Here is a 17,568-nt window from a genome sequence, read left to right on the forward strand (position 1 = left end):
ACAAATATCACGGGAGGAGGATATTTACGTGACCTCAGATTTTTTCACCTCAGAAAAATTTCGGCTGGGATTAAACCCAGACCAACTGGAATGAGCGGCGGTCATGCTTACCACTCAACCACCGGCGCCGTCACTATTAGAATGCATTAAATGAACACATTGCATAAAATAAGTTGAGTGAGAGATATGAAAAAAATACTTGATCAGAATGAATCTAAAGAATGAAACGAACAAAATAGATAAAATGAACCAAACTAACTAAAATGAATACAAAAAATGCTGAATTGAATAAATAATTGAAATGGAATGATCATGTCTTTAAAACCAGTCAAGTTTCATAAACAAAACAAAACGAATAAAGACCATAAAATGTATAACTTGAAATAAATGAGTATTACAAATGAAATTAAAAAAATGGCTTAAATAAAGTAAATAAATAAAACAAGTTGTACGAAAATAAAAATAAAAGAAGAGATGCTTTTCCTTATAATTCCACCAGCTATTTATTAAATTGAACATATGCGTATTTCGTCAACGTCTTGCCGACTTCTTCAGTGTTTGTGCAGTACTGAACTGTACAAACACTGAAGAAGTCGGCAAGACGTCGACGAAATTCGTATATGTTCAATTTAATAAATAGCTGGTGGAAATAAAAGGAAAAGCATTCTTCTATTTTTATTTTTTTTTCAGCATCCCACCAAGATGCTCAAAGAAAGCTGTACGAATTTTAGAACCATAGTTTCAGAAAGAAACTTAACAATGGTCCAAACCTAACGACATATCCCTATTTGGCCACATGCCTTCCCATAGTACATCGTTTCGAAGAAACATCCCATCTTCTTTAAGGAAAATTAGAGTTTGAACATTAATTAGATATAATTTTTTCATAATACAAATAATTTGAAAATTTTCCCGCAACTAGAGATATTTTGTTTTCCGTCGTATCCGGCGTGCTAAAATCTCTCGAAGTATTTCAGCTAAGAATTCACCCACTGGGTTTCTGTTCCCATGTCGCAAGAGGCGACTAATAACAGATGTAGCTGTGGTCAACTAGGAAATTGATAAAAGTTTATTATTTTTCCGAACAAAACAAGCCTAGAGACCGTATGACATCTTTGGGTTGAGGTATATCTGTCAAGAAGTAATCCACTGGGTTTCTGCTCCCATGTCGTAGAAGGTGTGTGACAACAGTGGTCCTCAAGTCAAGGACTGAATGGTTGGTAGGATTAAAATATGCCAGTAGCGCACGGAGTGTCATGGCAAGGGTAAGGCCATGTTAAGCCAATCTCTGATACAGTGGACATTTGCAGCGTACAGTATCTATGAATTCAACCAGCCTCGTGCAGGAAAGAAAAACTTCCATTACCTCAAGATAGTATGTCTATAACGGAAACTTATATGTCAGAAAGCTAGTTAAAATCAAATCTGCATAGGCTTGATTAGGAAACCATCCAACATTTGCACAATCTGGCAGAGAAGAGGTGTTAGATGTAATTCTCTGCTCTGACAGTATTACACATGAGCTGGAAAATTGGCTCGTACCCGACGAGCTCGTCCCGTTATCTGATCATAAGTACATCGACTTTGATCGTTTGACCGTCTGGATGTAGCACCATTTTGCGGTTGCGTAATAATTCAATTTCAAATAATTTGGTGTAACTGCTGACAATTACAAGATGCGTGCTCTTTATAACCTTTTAAAAACCGGTAAAAATAACAATAAAAGGAGCTCAATCGCAGAGGTGCTCTCTCGAACAATACTTCGGCCCCTTGGGAGTGAAAAATACTCTTGCATTGTCTATGCTCTCTGCGTCGTTATTTTTCTTACCTTACCTCCACCTCAATCCATTGTACCAGGAATATGATGAAAAGACAATTCACGCCACATATCGACATAGATTTTTCGTTAGGGCTTAAATCGCAAATGTACAAACTGCGTTTTCGCTATTGTGGCATTATGCGATAAAATACTACAAGATTGAGGTGAAAATTAGTTAAAATTGTTTATAGATCGATTTATAATTAAAGAAAATAAAACGGCGAAACGGCCCTTCTTCTCATATGGAATGTAAAGGCTAAACTAACATTTTTTGACAGAACAGGGAACACGCGTATATTATGAATATAAATTATATGAGAAAGCTATTCTTTCACAACTAGGTGGATTACTTGGTTATCTGTATTATCTGTATATCCCACAGCTACCTGTGAAAGGGGCCCTTATATTGACAGGTAAGTCGTAGTCGTGACAAAAAGATATCGATAAACTTGTCTTACATCAACCCATGTTCTGAGCGATATAGATCTGACAATCCTGACCAATTCTCAGCGGGTGTTGGTACATCTGCCCTAATACACCACGGATTGACTAGAGCAAAGCGTTCCATACAGTATAAATAGAAGCATAGAAATCTCCAACCCATCATGCTGTGATCAAGCGCACCAAGCAGTGGGAGGTAAATAAACACGACGCGAATAATAGAATGTTGCATGAGAGAAGAAAATGCTTTATGCTCACTGCTCACCACGGAGCGCCGTTCACAACAAGAGAATAAGCAATGATGCTGTTTCCCCGCAAAAACATGATTCGGCTTGCTGACAGACGCCAGAAGAGCCGCACAAAATCCGCCACCTGGGCGGTTCCGCTTACACTCATGGAGCTGCTACAACGACGGGTCGGTTGCCGTGTCGTTCCCGTGGATACCGCACCACGCTCGAGAGCAGAAGATTGCAAGCGAAAGCGAAACCTGACAGTCCGTCTGGTGACTTTTGAGCGAGTGGTTCACGTTCGAACTGCGCTCCGTTTCCGCGCGTCTGAAGTAAGTTGTGTAACAGTGTCCACAGTGTATTTTCGTGATACCAGCTAATTTGAATGTATGCGTTAACAATCAAACGTTGCGGTTTAGTACAAGGATTATCTTGACCGGACCACAACCAAAATCGTGAAGAGTTGTTGTGATTAATAAAATGTGCTGCTTATTTTATCTCATTGGATGAGATCTTACATTGTCCGTAAATCAGTTACAAATACTTATTGTTATCGGAGATACTTGGCACACCTTCTTGAGGTTTTCAGTTGGCCACAATTCAAAAATTGGAATAAAGTGAAGCCTGAGGGCAAGTGTTTTTTTTTTTTAAAGTGCGAATTGTTAAAACGAAAAATCAATTTTCGCTAGTGAAGCTACTGCGTCGGCGAGTTCATGACGAATCCTAAGTGAAATGTTAGTGATTTGGAAAACCCTAACTTACCAATTATCAAAATTAACCCAAGTGATAAATGCATTCTTCGAATCATTGTAAGTTTAGAAGAGCGTTGTGATCACGTACTACTCAAGTATGGTTTTATATAAAATAGAACAACGTTTGAAGGCGAAAATACACGTTAAAAGGATTTAATTGAAGGTTGAAAAAACCTTTTATCGACTCCCGCGTTGGCTTCTTATAGCTCGCTCTTCGAGCTTATCGCACGGCTGGTAATCCTGAACAGCTTCATTTCATCTTCTGAATTCTTCCTGTGAAACAGGTCCCACGTTTCATCGTCGTCGACCAGTGATCTTTACTAGTGTGATCGACGGTCAGTGTCGAACCATTTTCGGGAAATATCGCTAGTATTGAACCGCAGGAACCCGTTCCAGCCTCACTTCCGCAACAGTAATGAATAGCGAAAAGTAACCGGTGCCTTATTAGCGTGTAACCGGTATCGAACAACAGAAGCAACCGGTGTCCCTCACTGTGGTGAAGAATAAGTAGTAGCAAAACAATTTAATTGAAGACCGCACTACTGGTGATAAACAGCAAGCACGCCGACCAGCAGATAAGTGATTGTGGGACGGTTAAATTTATGCTTTGGCGCAGTATCAGCACTTTTTTAAGCAGCAGTAGCCTTCTAGATTCATGATGCAATCGTCTATCCGGGTTGCCAGCAACTACAAATAAAACAGGTCAGAGCATCTATCTATTTAAGGAATTTGTGCTAAGATAATAGGTACACAATTAAAATCAAAGCGAAAATATACTTCCCGTTTTCGGATCCAAGAATTGGAATGCTAGTTGATGAACTCTCATTAACGACAGTACGTGTATCGTTTTTCTGAAAGTTTGAGTTTCTTATCGAAATTCTATCCTGAGTGAGTTAACCGAGAAGATATATAAACACGCTGTTTCGAATCAATCCATACAAGATTGTGTTGTAGCTTAAGCTGGTCTGTTATGAATTTGGCAACGCATTTGGATTTAGGGCAACGGATGAGAGCAACTTCATTGGCGTTGGAGTCCCGTTTCGTTTTGTTTATTTCGTTAAGAATAAAATCCCTTTTTGAACGTCGCAGATTCTGGTAATAAGCCACCACAATTAGCACCTTTTTGATTACCGTGTCGTAACGTATCATTTCGTTACATTTGGTCCGTAACACTTTTTACCGCGGCTTCAAAGTGGTGATTCCGTTTAAATTCATTAAGGTTGGTTTATTCTACGCTACGACAGAGATACAAATAAATAAATAAATGCAAAGCTGGTTTAGCTCTCAAAAGTTATCACTCAATATTATGTTAGGATATTTGAAATATTTTTTAATAAGTGGAACGCATTCTAATATTTGTCTGACGTTTCGATGCAGTCGGGCATCATCTTCAGGGTGATGGTGGTTGTCACGGTAAAGATAGATACGTCTACCTTTATCAAGGACACATGATAGTGAACTCGGGTGATTCGTAGTTATTCTGCCTAAGCTCGACCCTCATTATCAGAAGGCAAAAATTAAGCCCGCACGGTATTAAGCCTGTTCTAATGACCCTGCCACATCTAGTTTTCCGATCTTTTTACTTCACATCCTTGCTCTCACTTGAGTACTATGGCTCTAAGTTTCATAACTTTCCCTACCCAGTAATCTCTAGCTAATTGAATGTCATTAAAACGTAAAAAAGAAAATGTGACTAACATAGTCGAAATAAAAAAGGAAAAAAAAGGAAAAAAAAAATATAGTGATAAACATGATTCAATCAATGCTGTTGCTTGAAATTACCAACAACTTCATTTGTTGGGTTTTCAATAATTTCATCAAATATTTCGTTTGAAACAACAAAATCATAATAAGTTTAACCGAACACCGAAGTTCGAAGAAACAAACAAAAATCCTTAATATTAACCAAACGAGAGAACAACTCAAATTTAATTGAAATCAAACAAATATTCTGTTGGTTTTTAACAATCAGTTAAGTTCGATCTAACAAATTTTGTTTTGTTTCAACAATTTTATTTTTTCTATTCTATTCTATTCTAACCCTTACACAGCCAGTATTGAAAAGCATCCTGGAAAACACCGCAGTTATTCTTTAGTGTTTTTCTTATCAACAATAATATTTGAAGCATATTATGTGTAATATGTCGCAAATATCAAAACGGCCAAGCCTACTGTGCAGAGTTGGGATAAAAGGTGTTTCAAAACTATTCGGCAATTAACTTATTCATTTAATGAATAATTTAACTAACGAATCGTTTTGAATCTTGAATGAGGAAGAAACGAGAACAACCGTACCGACCGTTTCAGTTTATAGGGGAATGGGATATATCGTTGGGAGTGACTTGGCTAAGAAGGTTAATGTCACTCCTGTCAAACGATATTATCTCACTCATCACTAGCGTGAAGGTTATATATGCCATTTTACTACTTCACCAGTGTGTCGTCATGGTACGGGTAGTAAAGAGATGTTTTTTTACCGAATAGAAGTTTGTCGGTTTTAATCTAGAATCTGACATCAGAACTTTTTTACTAAATGTTTCAGGTTTCAATAGCAGTCAATGGGAGTATTGTATCTTTCATTTAAAAACAAGTTGAACAGAATCGCTTAAGAATCTGCTAAGAAATAGGTTTGATATTAACTTATGAACACGGCGAAGGGCATCAAGAACCGTCATGGGTGGCCATTTTATTTACTCATTAGTGATCTGGACCCGCAAATCCAAGTAATATTTCACCAAATTGAGTTTGAATTACTTGATTTGGACATCATAGTGGTACCATTTTATATGAGAATTTACTGTGTGACCGCACTCTTCAACCCGTAACTCCGGAATCGGATGTCCGATCAACAAAAATTCAATACCAGCTTATGGTAGCGATATGCTGTTCTTTTGAAACTAAGTTTGCGCAAATCGATTCAGCAATCTCCGAGAAAATTATGTGACACAAATATACAAGCCACACAAATACATACGTACACAAACACACAAATGGTCAAATGAAATTGTCAAACAAACCCTTGAAACACGCACTTTCAATTTCATCTATCTCGTTCCGAAGCAAAACACAACAAAACGAGCGGTATTGTAGTGGTTTATAAAAATTAAATAAAAATTCAAATAACCATTCGTCAAAATTGATTACAAATGGATGGCTTGCATCGAAAAAGGGCTAGTTCGCATTTTTTTTCAAACTGACTTTTTTGCTTTTTTAATGTTTAAAGTCTTCCATGTGTAGTGTTATTTGAAAAAAAGATTTATTTCTTTCTTTTGTTTTTTTGTTGCCAATAATAATCAAACTTTACCTCAGTAACTAGCATCAACAGTTATATTTAGGGTACTAGTTTATATATATCGTCTAACTTGGCCTAAGTTGGTGCTAGTTACTGACGAGATGAATTCAAAACACAAAAATTCAACTTTCATTCACAAATTAGTTTAATCCAATTATACCCTTTCGGGAATAAATATTGCATAAACTGGACCTTCCAAGTAACTCCAGTACGACCTGATGTCCCGTTTTTCAGTTTCTGTAAAGAATAGAAAACGAGGGTTAGTACCTTATGAACGCTTGCAGCTCAAATAAATGTTTCCAAATTTTGTTCGCGTTGTGTCGGTTAACAAGCTCTTCGGTGATTGACTTTTAAAGTATCAATATGCGCCCATCTATGAACGAAGTTTGATATCTACTGAAATATTTAAAAACTTGTAATTAACAGAGCGCAATCAACGAAGAATTTCTTTCAGACGTGGACAACGAGTTTCAAATGGTAAATATGCGTTTAATAGGCCCTACACCGTCCTTCCTCATTTGTGTCTAAGACATGAATATTTCTCAAACAACGGAGTGTAACTATGAAGTCAGATTACGACGTGGTAATTCTGTTAGTACATTGTTAATGGCGAATAATAATATGCGGATACAATTAATCAACTTAAAACAGATGTCTTCCGTTTAATTCCACTATTACAATAGTAAAAATGTACCTAAATACTACTTTTTGACTACGGCGTACAGTCCCCTTCAGTGCTCATATCAGACTGATATGAACACTAAAGAAGACTATACCTCAACAATTCCTTGCCAACGAATACCAAAGCAATTATAATCACTATATAATCTTTGCAAATTTGGTCATTAATAACCCTGTTCAGGCTTCAATCATTAAATGGGGAATATGAAAAGTTCAAAATAGTCGTTAAACTCATTCCTCGTGAGAGACAACCAAAAAAGCTAGTTTTTTCTACATTTTTGCAATTACGGCATGATCGTTGAACGTATTTTGAAGTAAAAATTTTCTAAATGTTTCAATAGAGCGGCCCTATTTCTAAATTTTGTACTGTAATTGTTTACCAAATAACTACATTTTTGTACCATCTGATCAAAAATATTCACAAGAATGGTGCTACTAGTTCCGTAGAATGGACTATCATCATAAAAACGAATCAAAACAGATTTTGTGAATGTAATCACTGTCTACGCCGTGATTGGACGGACTATTCGACCGGCGAGCGAATATATTTTTGCGTTGAAAACACCGCCCCGTGGAATGGCTATGAATAGTTAATAGCTATAGAAAAAAATGCGTTTTTCAAACTTCTTTCTTCTGCTTCCACAAAGACTATACCAATCGGTTCTTTTCCACAAAAATCTGTAATTTGTATCGTCCGTAACATATGCGAATAAAATTCGAAAAATACTGCTAAGCGTATTCTACTGTCTTGGGATTGTATCACTTGTCTTCCTAGAACAGAAAAACTTGTCTTTGCTCTTAGCCATTTCTATTTTGGCATTATCTAAACATCACTGCAATCCATTGGACTAAGTAGCTTTCTAAAGTAAAGAATTTTAACACGAGTTTTCGAATGAATTTCAAAACGCGTATGGGGTAAATCTTTGCACTGCTATTAATTGCCACTAGATTGTCACAAATGATAAATTTGAGTTGTGTTCCTATTGGACGAAACGGACAATTTGCCTATTTTTTCGTAACCAAAAGCAACGGTGAAATTATGAATTGCAGAAATATTGAATAGACGCGTTTGAATAGAATTTGAAGGGATGTGTGCAAGACACGATCACGGTGACATCAAAACTGAAAGTATTAGCGCGAATAAATATTTATCTATCAAAATTATTATCCTATTTCAGGACTAAAGAGTTTGTACAAAATCATTTCGATCCTGAAATTGCTGCATCATTTTTAATGTCTACGTTGGCGAATCTCTGACTTTTTAACAACTCCTTTTATGCATAGCATAATAGTTAAAATTAGAATAAGATATACACCGGCAAATGAGACACAAAAATGATGGATACATTCCACGTGCCACAACGCTAACAACTTCAAAAACACAACCCGGTTAATGGTAACGAAAGCGCGAATTTACTCAAATGACTCTTATTCGATTATCTCCCGGGTTTTGGATAATATTCATTCCTCCTAAAAATAGTCGTATCTTTCAGATCCCCCGAAGTCCGCCAATTAAAAGCTGTTCGTTTTAGACATAAAACGATAATCTTCTTAGTTTCATTGGAAAACTCCAAGCTGTCAAAGCTCTATAGACGAATTTCGCGCCAACTCGAACAAATATTGGCATTTTTATGAAACTTTCTATACTTGAGAACTTTGTCACAAAAAGCCACTTTGCATACTTTGTTTTTTCCAAAAATGATCTAGAATGCTTTTTGAAAAGGGTCAAACTTTTTTTTACCAATTTTTTTCAAATGGCTATAGTCCAAAAATGACAAATCCTACAAAAAATGTAGTAGAAGTGATTTTCACAAAATTAGTCAAATTTTTGAATAAAAATATTGAAAAAATTCTTCATCGACTTCTACACTGAAAAAATCAATTTTAAAAATCTAAAGTCGCTTTACAAAAAAAAACCCATCTTTGATTTGGATGAAATTTTGTTCCAAGATAGGTGATTATGTTCCCTACCTACCGTCAAAAATTCAAGTTGGGCACTTTTGAAGAAAAAAGGACTGAAACGAAGCCGAAGGGATTCGTTTAACGGAGATCTGCACTGAAAACCATTCGATGAAAAAAATAACAAAACAAATTCTTGCTTTCCTAATTAGTTGATTTCAACAGAAAAATGAAAAACGAAACTAAATTTTCTCTTAATTTTGCGAAATTCTCAAATAATAGTTATTGAAAATATTATTGATTTTGATTCAAGACGCATTTCATACGAAATGACAGCAAAGTAGCCAAGATGCACACCTTACTGAAATACATCAAGGTAGCGACAGCAACTATGTTCATACACGATGGGCATAACAGTTATGCCAGTAGGTAGTTGTATCAGCTTGGAAAGCTTGTTTTAGCCTGGACGTAACTACCTGAACCAGTACACAAAAAACAGAAATTCAACTGACCTCATTTTGGTTTTACCTAGCTTTTCTTTAAAAACATTTCAATAAAGGGACATTTTTTTCAATACATGTATACTGAAAGTTGAAAGTATTGTCGAAAATTGTCAAAATCATTCTATTTCAGATTTAGTCGATTATATAGTAAAATTTCAATTATTAACAAATATGATATGATATTTATTTTTCATCTTTTGAGATTCCAAACTAGATGTGGAATAAGTATGAAGTTTTTTTGTAGTGCTGGCTGACTAAATAGAAAAAAATTATACCTTTCATCTAAAATTGAAATCATCAATCAATTACCAACAATCCTTAAGTACCTTTGGCTATTTCGTCTCATTTATGAGTGCGGTTTATATAAAGATAACATTATGAGAAACATAACTCTATATTATATTTACGTGTGAATTACTGGCATACGGTGTATTTCAACAATTTAATTCCATACATTCATCCGTCGATCGGTGAAACAAAACATTTGAAATATCCTATGTTGTATTTTACGATGAAGCAGTTAAATTCAACAATGTGATTAGTTGAATTCCAGTCGTTTGTGTCTTGGCTGAAAAGGTAGTGTAACGGCATATGCAATTGTGTCTGGACTAAAACAAGCTTTAGCTCAGGTAGGCTTTTAAAGTTTTGTGCTAGGCTGAAACGTTCGTGTCCAGACTGAAACTGACAGTATCAAACCAACAGCGTTGGATTATTGTTTTCAACCAAAATTTAGTTCGCCCAAATATTAACTAGACGAAACCAAAAACTCAACTAATTTTTTAGTTGAAATTGTGATGAATCGGTTTTCCGTGTTGTACTAGAATACTTAGCGCACGACCAGACAACATGTTTAATATCGCGATAATCGCCACCGCCAGCGTAGAGACCGCGCTCAATAGGCTTCTACATATAATGGTTGTACATGACCCGAGATATCACCCGAATGAAGTCACGACTCTCATCCATTCTCCTGGACCAAGGTTTGTTGATACCTTTGGGATTCCTACACTTCCATCGCTCCACGACATTTGCCAATTTTCGAGCGTCCTCTGAGAAGAAATATTTAAAAACTTCTAATGCAAAAATGTCCACCTTCTAATTATCATTCTAATCCAAATGTTCGCCTTCTCATTACCCGGAATAGAGCACCGCGAAAAAATTCAAACTAAGGTTATCTGCTAAGATTTTTCAAAGTACTCAAAAACTCTCATGTTTTCCCCAGGAAATACAATGAGTGCTTTCCATTCTCCATCAAAAGGAGAGCCTCCTGTAACTGTAACGATGTGGGTATGGTCGTTTATAGGTAAATATACAACCATCAATTTTGTGGGATGATTGCACTCACCACCACTGTCACAATAATTAGCATAAAAGCGATGCATAGCTGTCATCATATGACGAACGTTCCGTCTATTCCAATCACAGGATGAATTGAATACACAACGCAGGCCCTAGCCACCAGGCGAAACATTGTTTCTCTGATGATCTGTCCGTTAATCAGTCGACAAACCGGTGCCAATAATCGCGTTTTTCATTTGCATTTGCAGCGTCGCAAAAAATTCGGGCGATCTGACGTTCAAAAGCCCCTTCCACGTATAATTCTAAACAATCTCTGCCCACCCCGGGGTAGGAGACTGTTTACGGTAGTTCGCGTCGGGTACTCGTTTCGTCTCACCTTTAACCCATTATGTCCTAGTGTATGAAATTTCATACGCAAAAACAACACATTTCTGGATCATACTTGTTATACAATGAAGGCGTTTTCAAACTTCTGGTCTTCTGTGAACGTTAATTAATACCCTATAATTTATAATGTGTATGCTCAATAATTTTTTTTTTATAAAATTCCATTGTGTTTTCGAATGTCAAAGTTGGACAAAATTCAAACCAAAATATGAACAATATATATTATTAAATACTCTTCTAACTCACTAATTCTTGTTTCGGATTGAGAACGAATGGCCATGAGAGGCGTGAATGATTTAGTTCAGTGCGAAAAAATGGAAAAAATTGGTGAAACAATTGCGAAAATTCTGCTGGCAGTTCAAGGTATGAAATTTCATACGCTAGGCTGAGCCGGCATCTTTTTTTTCCTAAGGCGAAAATATTTTCTCTTTAGGACCCGGAGGGAATTCACAACTTTCTCGCTGATTTCAACGTTGAATCAGTGCATTCAAGGTTAACAAATGCGTAATACACTGCAAATCATGCCCTGTTTTAGCCAGAATATTTTTTATGTAAATGTTCTTTTTCTTAAAATAATTGCAAAGATTGAGGGAAAGATGGTTTGATGCAGCGAACCAATCATGCGACGAAACGGCACAAAAGAGGAGAGAAGTGTTAAAATCATTAAAAAAACTGCTAAATTAATGATCTCACCAGGTTGAAGTTTTTATTCGATTTTATGTTAAATATAAGAATATTAGCCGAAATTTCCCTGTAATGATTTTTTGATACCCTATCAGCCCAGCGTTTTTTGCGCACCAAAACGTTTCAAAGAGGTTATTTTATTTTTCCCATACTTAATTCGGTATAATTTGAAGGATCACGAAGTATTTTATAAATTATCAAAAGTTTTAACATAGCTGGGTTATAATGGGTTAATCGTAATGCAAATGCATTGTGTAAAACCTGGGGGAAAATGTAGGGACTGAAGTATAAGGACACTTCGGGTTTTTGATGTCCCATGTGGAAATTCCTGCTAGTTTCTAAGATTTCCGAGACCAGGAACCACTTACTTCGGTGTTGTAACAGCACCCTTCAAGGGACACTCTCATACCATTACGAGGAAGCTTAGGAGAGAAAACTGATTTTCATCTTTCGGAAATTTATAGGCACATTCGAAGATGTTACCACAATGGGTTGGACAGACTCTCGTTCTTTAGTGTACAAGGAAACGTAGAAATTAGTCGTTGTCGGTGGCGTAGCGCTCTTTTGCATTATCGGAGCGTTCCTTAAAATAATATTTCATTTTGTCCCAACATAATTTATATGTATGTATTTTCCACAGCATGCCTTGTTTCTACAATAAGTCGCTATATTGTTTGCATAATTGTTTGCAACAACGGAAGTTCATGCCTCGCGGCACAAAAAGGCGAACAGGTAGACTAGCCCCGCCCAAAAGATCCAAGTTTGGAAGAGCAGATTCGGCGTAAGGCTCGAAACGAGGCTGATGGAAAATAAGTTGTTTTTAAATACTCTTTGATTTTTTCCTGAACGCAATTGCTTGCGAACGAGAATTTTCACTGGCTGAAACAAGCGAACCCTATACTTCGCAATTAAGGCCCCCGTTGGAGACTACACCATCAATCTCTACTTCCTGGGCGGGTACATAGATAAGCTACTTCTTAGTACACGGCCAAGTGGTATTTAGTTAAATCTCGCATATATCGATGATGTTAAATGGCTTATCTTTGCCCTCATTCAAGTTTGTTATGAATTTCTACCAAATTCGTTACTGATAGTTTTTGCATGTATCAGGCAACTAGAAGTTGGGAAATTGGATTCTGAGATGATTATAAGTATCATTGTTTTAGTTTTCGATAAAAATACGCTAAAAAATAAATTCAGAAAAGTTTAAAGTTTAAATAACTTTTTATCTTAAAAGTGTCCAACTTGAATTTTTGACGGTAGGTATGAAACATACCGACCTATCTTAAAATTTCATCCAAATCAAAGATGGTTTTTTTGTAAATCGACTTTAAATTTTTAAAATCGATTTTTTTCAGTGTAGTAGTCGATGAAGAATTTTTTTTTAAATTTTTGTTCAAAAATTTTACTAATTTTGTGAAAATCACTCCTACAACATTTTTTGTAGGATTTGTCATTTTTGGACTATAACGATTTGAAAAATATTGGTTAAAAAAGTTTGACCCTTTTCAAAAGACAGTCCACAGTGGTCCAGGAAGCGAGATTAGCGGGAAACAATTATTAACGCATTCATCTTTAGGTTTAGAGATTTGGTGTCTTAGAAAAATTTATTGTGCGTGACAAACTGCATCTTTTGGCTGAAACGGTTTTAGGGTGGCCCTTAAAATGTCTAAGTTGTGGACATTATTTCAAATTATAGTTCAGAGAGAATGATACTTTCTTCTGCAATATTGTAGAACAATCAATTCTGAGCAATTTTGTTGAAGATACTAACTTTGTATCTCAAACCGTTTTCATTTTATAGTGAGTTCCATATCATAACTTAGGGTGTCTCTCAAAAAAGCAGTTTTCTCCGTACAGTTTTTTAATATGATTTTTCTCACAAAAGTTTCCTTCAGTATACTTTTAGAGCATGATTAGAGGCAACTTTTGCTGAAGAAAGAAAAATTTTATCTTGTCTGGTTCAAAAGTTATACTTAATTTTCACTTAAAAATACGCCCTTTTCAAATGTCGATATCTCAAAAGGGGGCAAACGAAAATTGATAATTTTGATTGCATTTGAAAGGCTGTGCTTTTGCCTACAATATATTGAAAAATTGGAGAACGCTTTTTGTCTTTCTCAAATAAATCAAATTTAAGTAAAAGCATTTTTGCGTATAATTCTACAGCGCTCATATTAAAAAATATTTGTTTTACGCTGATTCTATGAATTCTTATAAAGTTTTTTCAAGGATCACATACATTTGCAGGCTTTTCATAATGCAGAAAGACTACCGATCACCAATGACGACCTATAATTTGCTTCCAATTATTGCCAAGATTTCCCAAAATCTACACAAATTTACAATCGATTTCGTTCATTTGCAGGAACGGTTTTAGCAGGTAGCAGTATCAAGATCTGCAATCTACTAACCTCAAACCAAAAAACAAAATTGACCTTCATATAACAGTATTGTTCAAGTAAAAAAAAATCTGATAACCTTCTGTTATATAAATGCAAAAAATTATTCAACATAGTTTTTAATATTTTTAAATGAAATAAGAGAATCATTCAAGTACTTTAAAACGACTCTCGTAGATTTGGTAGACCACTCTGCAAAGCGCTTAATTGAGTACATCAAGTGCAATACTGAAACCCATAAACTAAGCATGATTTTGATTATCAAATGGGGAACTGATGAGAGTTCGACTCATTGCAGCTAAGATGTTTGGTAACGATTTCACACACTAACAGTAATCTTTAAAAGACGCGCTTATTGTGGTTTTTAAATCATCAAATGATCAAAGATTCATCGACGAAGATAAAAACAGAGAATTGAGCGAATGCAACAATTCCTATATACAGTATGTAAAAAATTGAAGACACCCCTTTATCGTTTCAGTAGTTTTGGTCATAGGAAAGGTTTGTTGTATTGTACGATGAGCATTCTTTTAACATTTTTGATTTACTGTTTCACAGCCAACAAATAAAAAACTGAATAAGTTAGTCGTCGTAATAAAGTGTGGCAGTCTAGTAGTGGTAATGGGATTAAATAGAAAAGAACGAGGATGTCTTTAATTATTTTACATACTGTACACACCGCCTAAAAACTTCAGTGTAAATTTGCATTTTCGATAGCTCCATTATGTTTGTTGGTAGTATGGTAGGGTGGAAGTAAGAGGAAAGCGATTCTAGTTTCTATTGCACTCGTATACAAGTTATTTAATATACTGGTTCTCAGGAATAAAGCAAATATATTGACCCTAACGCATTGATCATAATTTATATGCATTTCAACTATTGTACATAGGTCGAGTACTTAATGATAGAGTGCGTCACCCTAACGAGTGAGCCCAAAATAGGGTCCTCATCCTATTTGCAATATGAAAAGCCTGCAAATGTATGTGATCCTTGAAAAGTCTTGACAAGAATTCATAGAATCAGCGTAAAACAAATATTTTTTAATATGAGCGCTGTAGGATTATACGCAAAAATGCTTTTACTTAAATTTGATTTATTTGAGAAAGACAAAAAAGCGTTCTCCAATTTTTCAATATATTGTAGGCAAAAGCACAGCCTTTCAAATGCAATCAAAATTATCAATTTTCGTTTGCCCCCTTTTGAGATATCGACATTTGAAAAGGGCGTATTTTAAATTGAAAATTAGGTATAACTTTTGAACCAGACAAGAAAAAAATTTTTCTTTCTTCAGCATAAGTTGCCTCTAATCATGCTCTAAAAGTACACTGAATGACACTTTTGTGAGAAAAATCATATTAAAAAACTGTACGGAGAAAACTGCTTTTTTGAGAGACAGCCTAAGTTATGATATGGAACTCACTATAAAATGAAAACGGTTTGAGATACAAAGTTAGTATCTTCAACAAAATTGCTCAGAATTGATTGTTCTACAATATTGCAGAAGAAAGTATCATTCTCTCTGAACTATAATTTGAAATAATGTCCACAACTTAGACATTTTAAGGGCCACCCTAAAACCGTTTCAGCCAAAAGATGCAGTTTGTCACGCACAATAAATGTTTCTAAGACACTAAATCTCTAAACCTAAAGATGAATGCGTTAACAATTGTTTCCCGCTAATTTCGCTTGCTGGACCACTGTGCAGTCTCATCATTTTTGGAAGAACAGAAAGTTTCATTTAAATCTGAGAGGGTGCTACCAACTCTGAATACGATTTAGCGCGAAATTCTACTATACAGTAGGATTCCGTTTTTGGCAACAATTTTATTTTTTTCAGTTGCCAAAACCGGAATCGTGCCAAAAATGGAACCTTATTTTTGAAGTTTACATTTTCAATTTACGATTTCAAAAATGTTTCAAGGATTTTTAATCATATGTGAAATGGAATGAAATGAAAGAAAAATATAAGAAAATTCAATTTTATTCATGTTTTTATCAAATTCAGACGTCGTATGGTGGGGCAGAATGCTCCTTTCGACGCTCAAAACCTCTAGCGCCCTGGGTATATATCGTGGAGGATTGGTGTCTTTAGCAAAATATCTTAGATGAAAATGATAATTATTTTGACAATTTAGGTTTTGATCTAGATAAGTAGAAACTTATCTAGATTAGTTCTATCTTTTGACAGAGGTGTTCTATCAAAAAACTTTCCTCGGCAAAGTTGTTCGTTTGATATTTTTAACGTATGTACTGAAGACAGTTATACTTTATAACTTATGTAGATGGCACTACATGACATTTTAAAAAAAATACTCGAGAAAATGAATTTTAACATTTTTTTTAAAAATAATAAATGTTTTATTTCTACATCTTCGAAAAAAGTTTCAAAGTGTGTTATCATGACATTCGCTCCTGGGATTGTTATCTTTTCTTTCGTGAATATTAATATTAATTAAAATTAATTAAATTTTGTTTAAAAAACATAGCTCTTTTAAAAAATAAATAAATTTTGTCCTCTATAACTACCAATCGTCGATCTTTCAGATGGCATTGATTGATTGAAAATCAAATTGCAGTGTTTGAAGATAGGTTTGAAGAAAACCTGTAAAAATCACTTGCAACTGTCCAAATTAAAGGGATTAAAACATCAGTGCTGCGGTGAAAATGTGCTCCAATAAAAGTTCAAAAATCTCCAGAACAATGCATTGCAGAAATTAATACATCAAAAGATAATATAAGCAACCCTATTTTTCAAGAGCCACGCTACCTTAAATCTTAAAACAAATCATAACAAATGAACCATTATAGATAGCCTTGTTTATTCAGCAAACTTGCTTCAACTCATTTGTGTTATTAAATTGTGAAAAAAGAACGAGGATGTCTTTAATTATTTTACATACTGTACACACCGCCTAAAAACAAGGACCACCCTAATTCCATTCATTTGAAAAACTCGCCAAAAAACTAACAAATTAGCCAAAGACATTATAAAGCAAACCAAACTATTTGGGGGCCATCAGTTTTGTATTCCTAAATACGGCTTTGGGAAGCACCATGGTCAGCTTTCGATATGTACTGAAAATTTAGTGCCAAGTTTTGTGTTGACGTCGTAATAATACAAAGATAAAGAGGCTCGCAATGTTACTAAGGTTCTATTGAAAATTTTCTCCAGAACTAGTCTT

The 17,568-nt window shown here is 35.2% G+C and overlaps 1 protein-coding gene across 1 annotated transcript in view; it reads left to right on the forward strand.

The window, feature by feature from the left end:
• The first annotated feature begins 2,731 nt into the window (after window positions 1-2,731).
• The window catches only part of LOC131693077 (bromodomain-containing protein DDB_G0270170), a 505,027-nt gene continuing 490,190 nt past the window's right edge, over window positions 2,732-17,568 (forward strand). Inside the window, exon 1 of the mRNA XM_058980586.1 lies at window positions 2,732-3,941. The gene's annotated coding sequence lies outside the window, so the exon portion shown is untranslated. The remainder of the gene's footprint in view (window positions 3,942-17,568) is intronic.

This window comes from Topomyia yanbarensis, chromosome 3, assembly GCF_030247195.1.
Source record: "Topomyia yanbarensis strain Yona2022 chromosome 3, ASM3024719v1, whole genome shotgun sequence".
Classification (NCBI taxonomy): domain Eukaryota; kingdom Metazoa; phylum Arthropoda; class Insecta; order Diptera; family Culicidae; genus Topomyia; species Topomyia yanbarensis.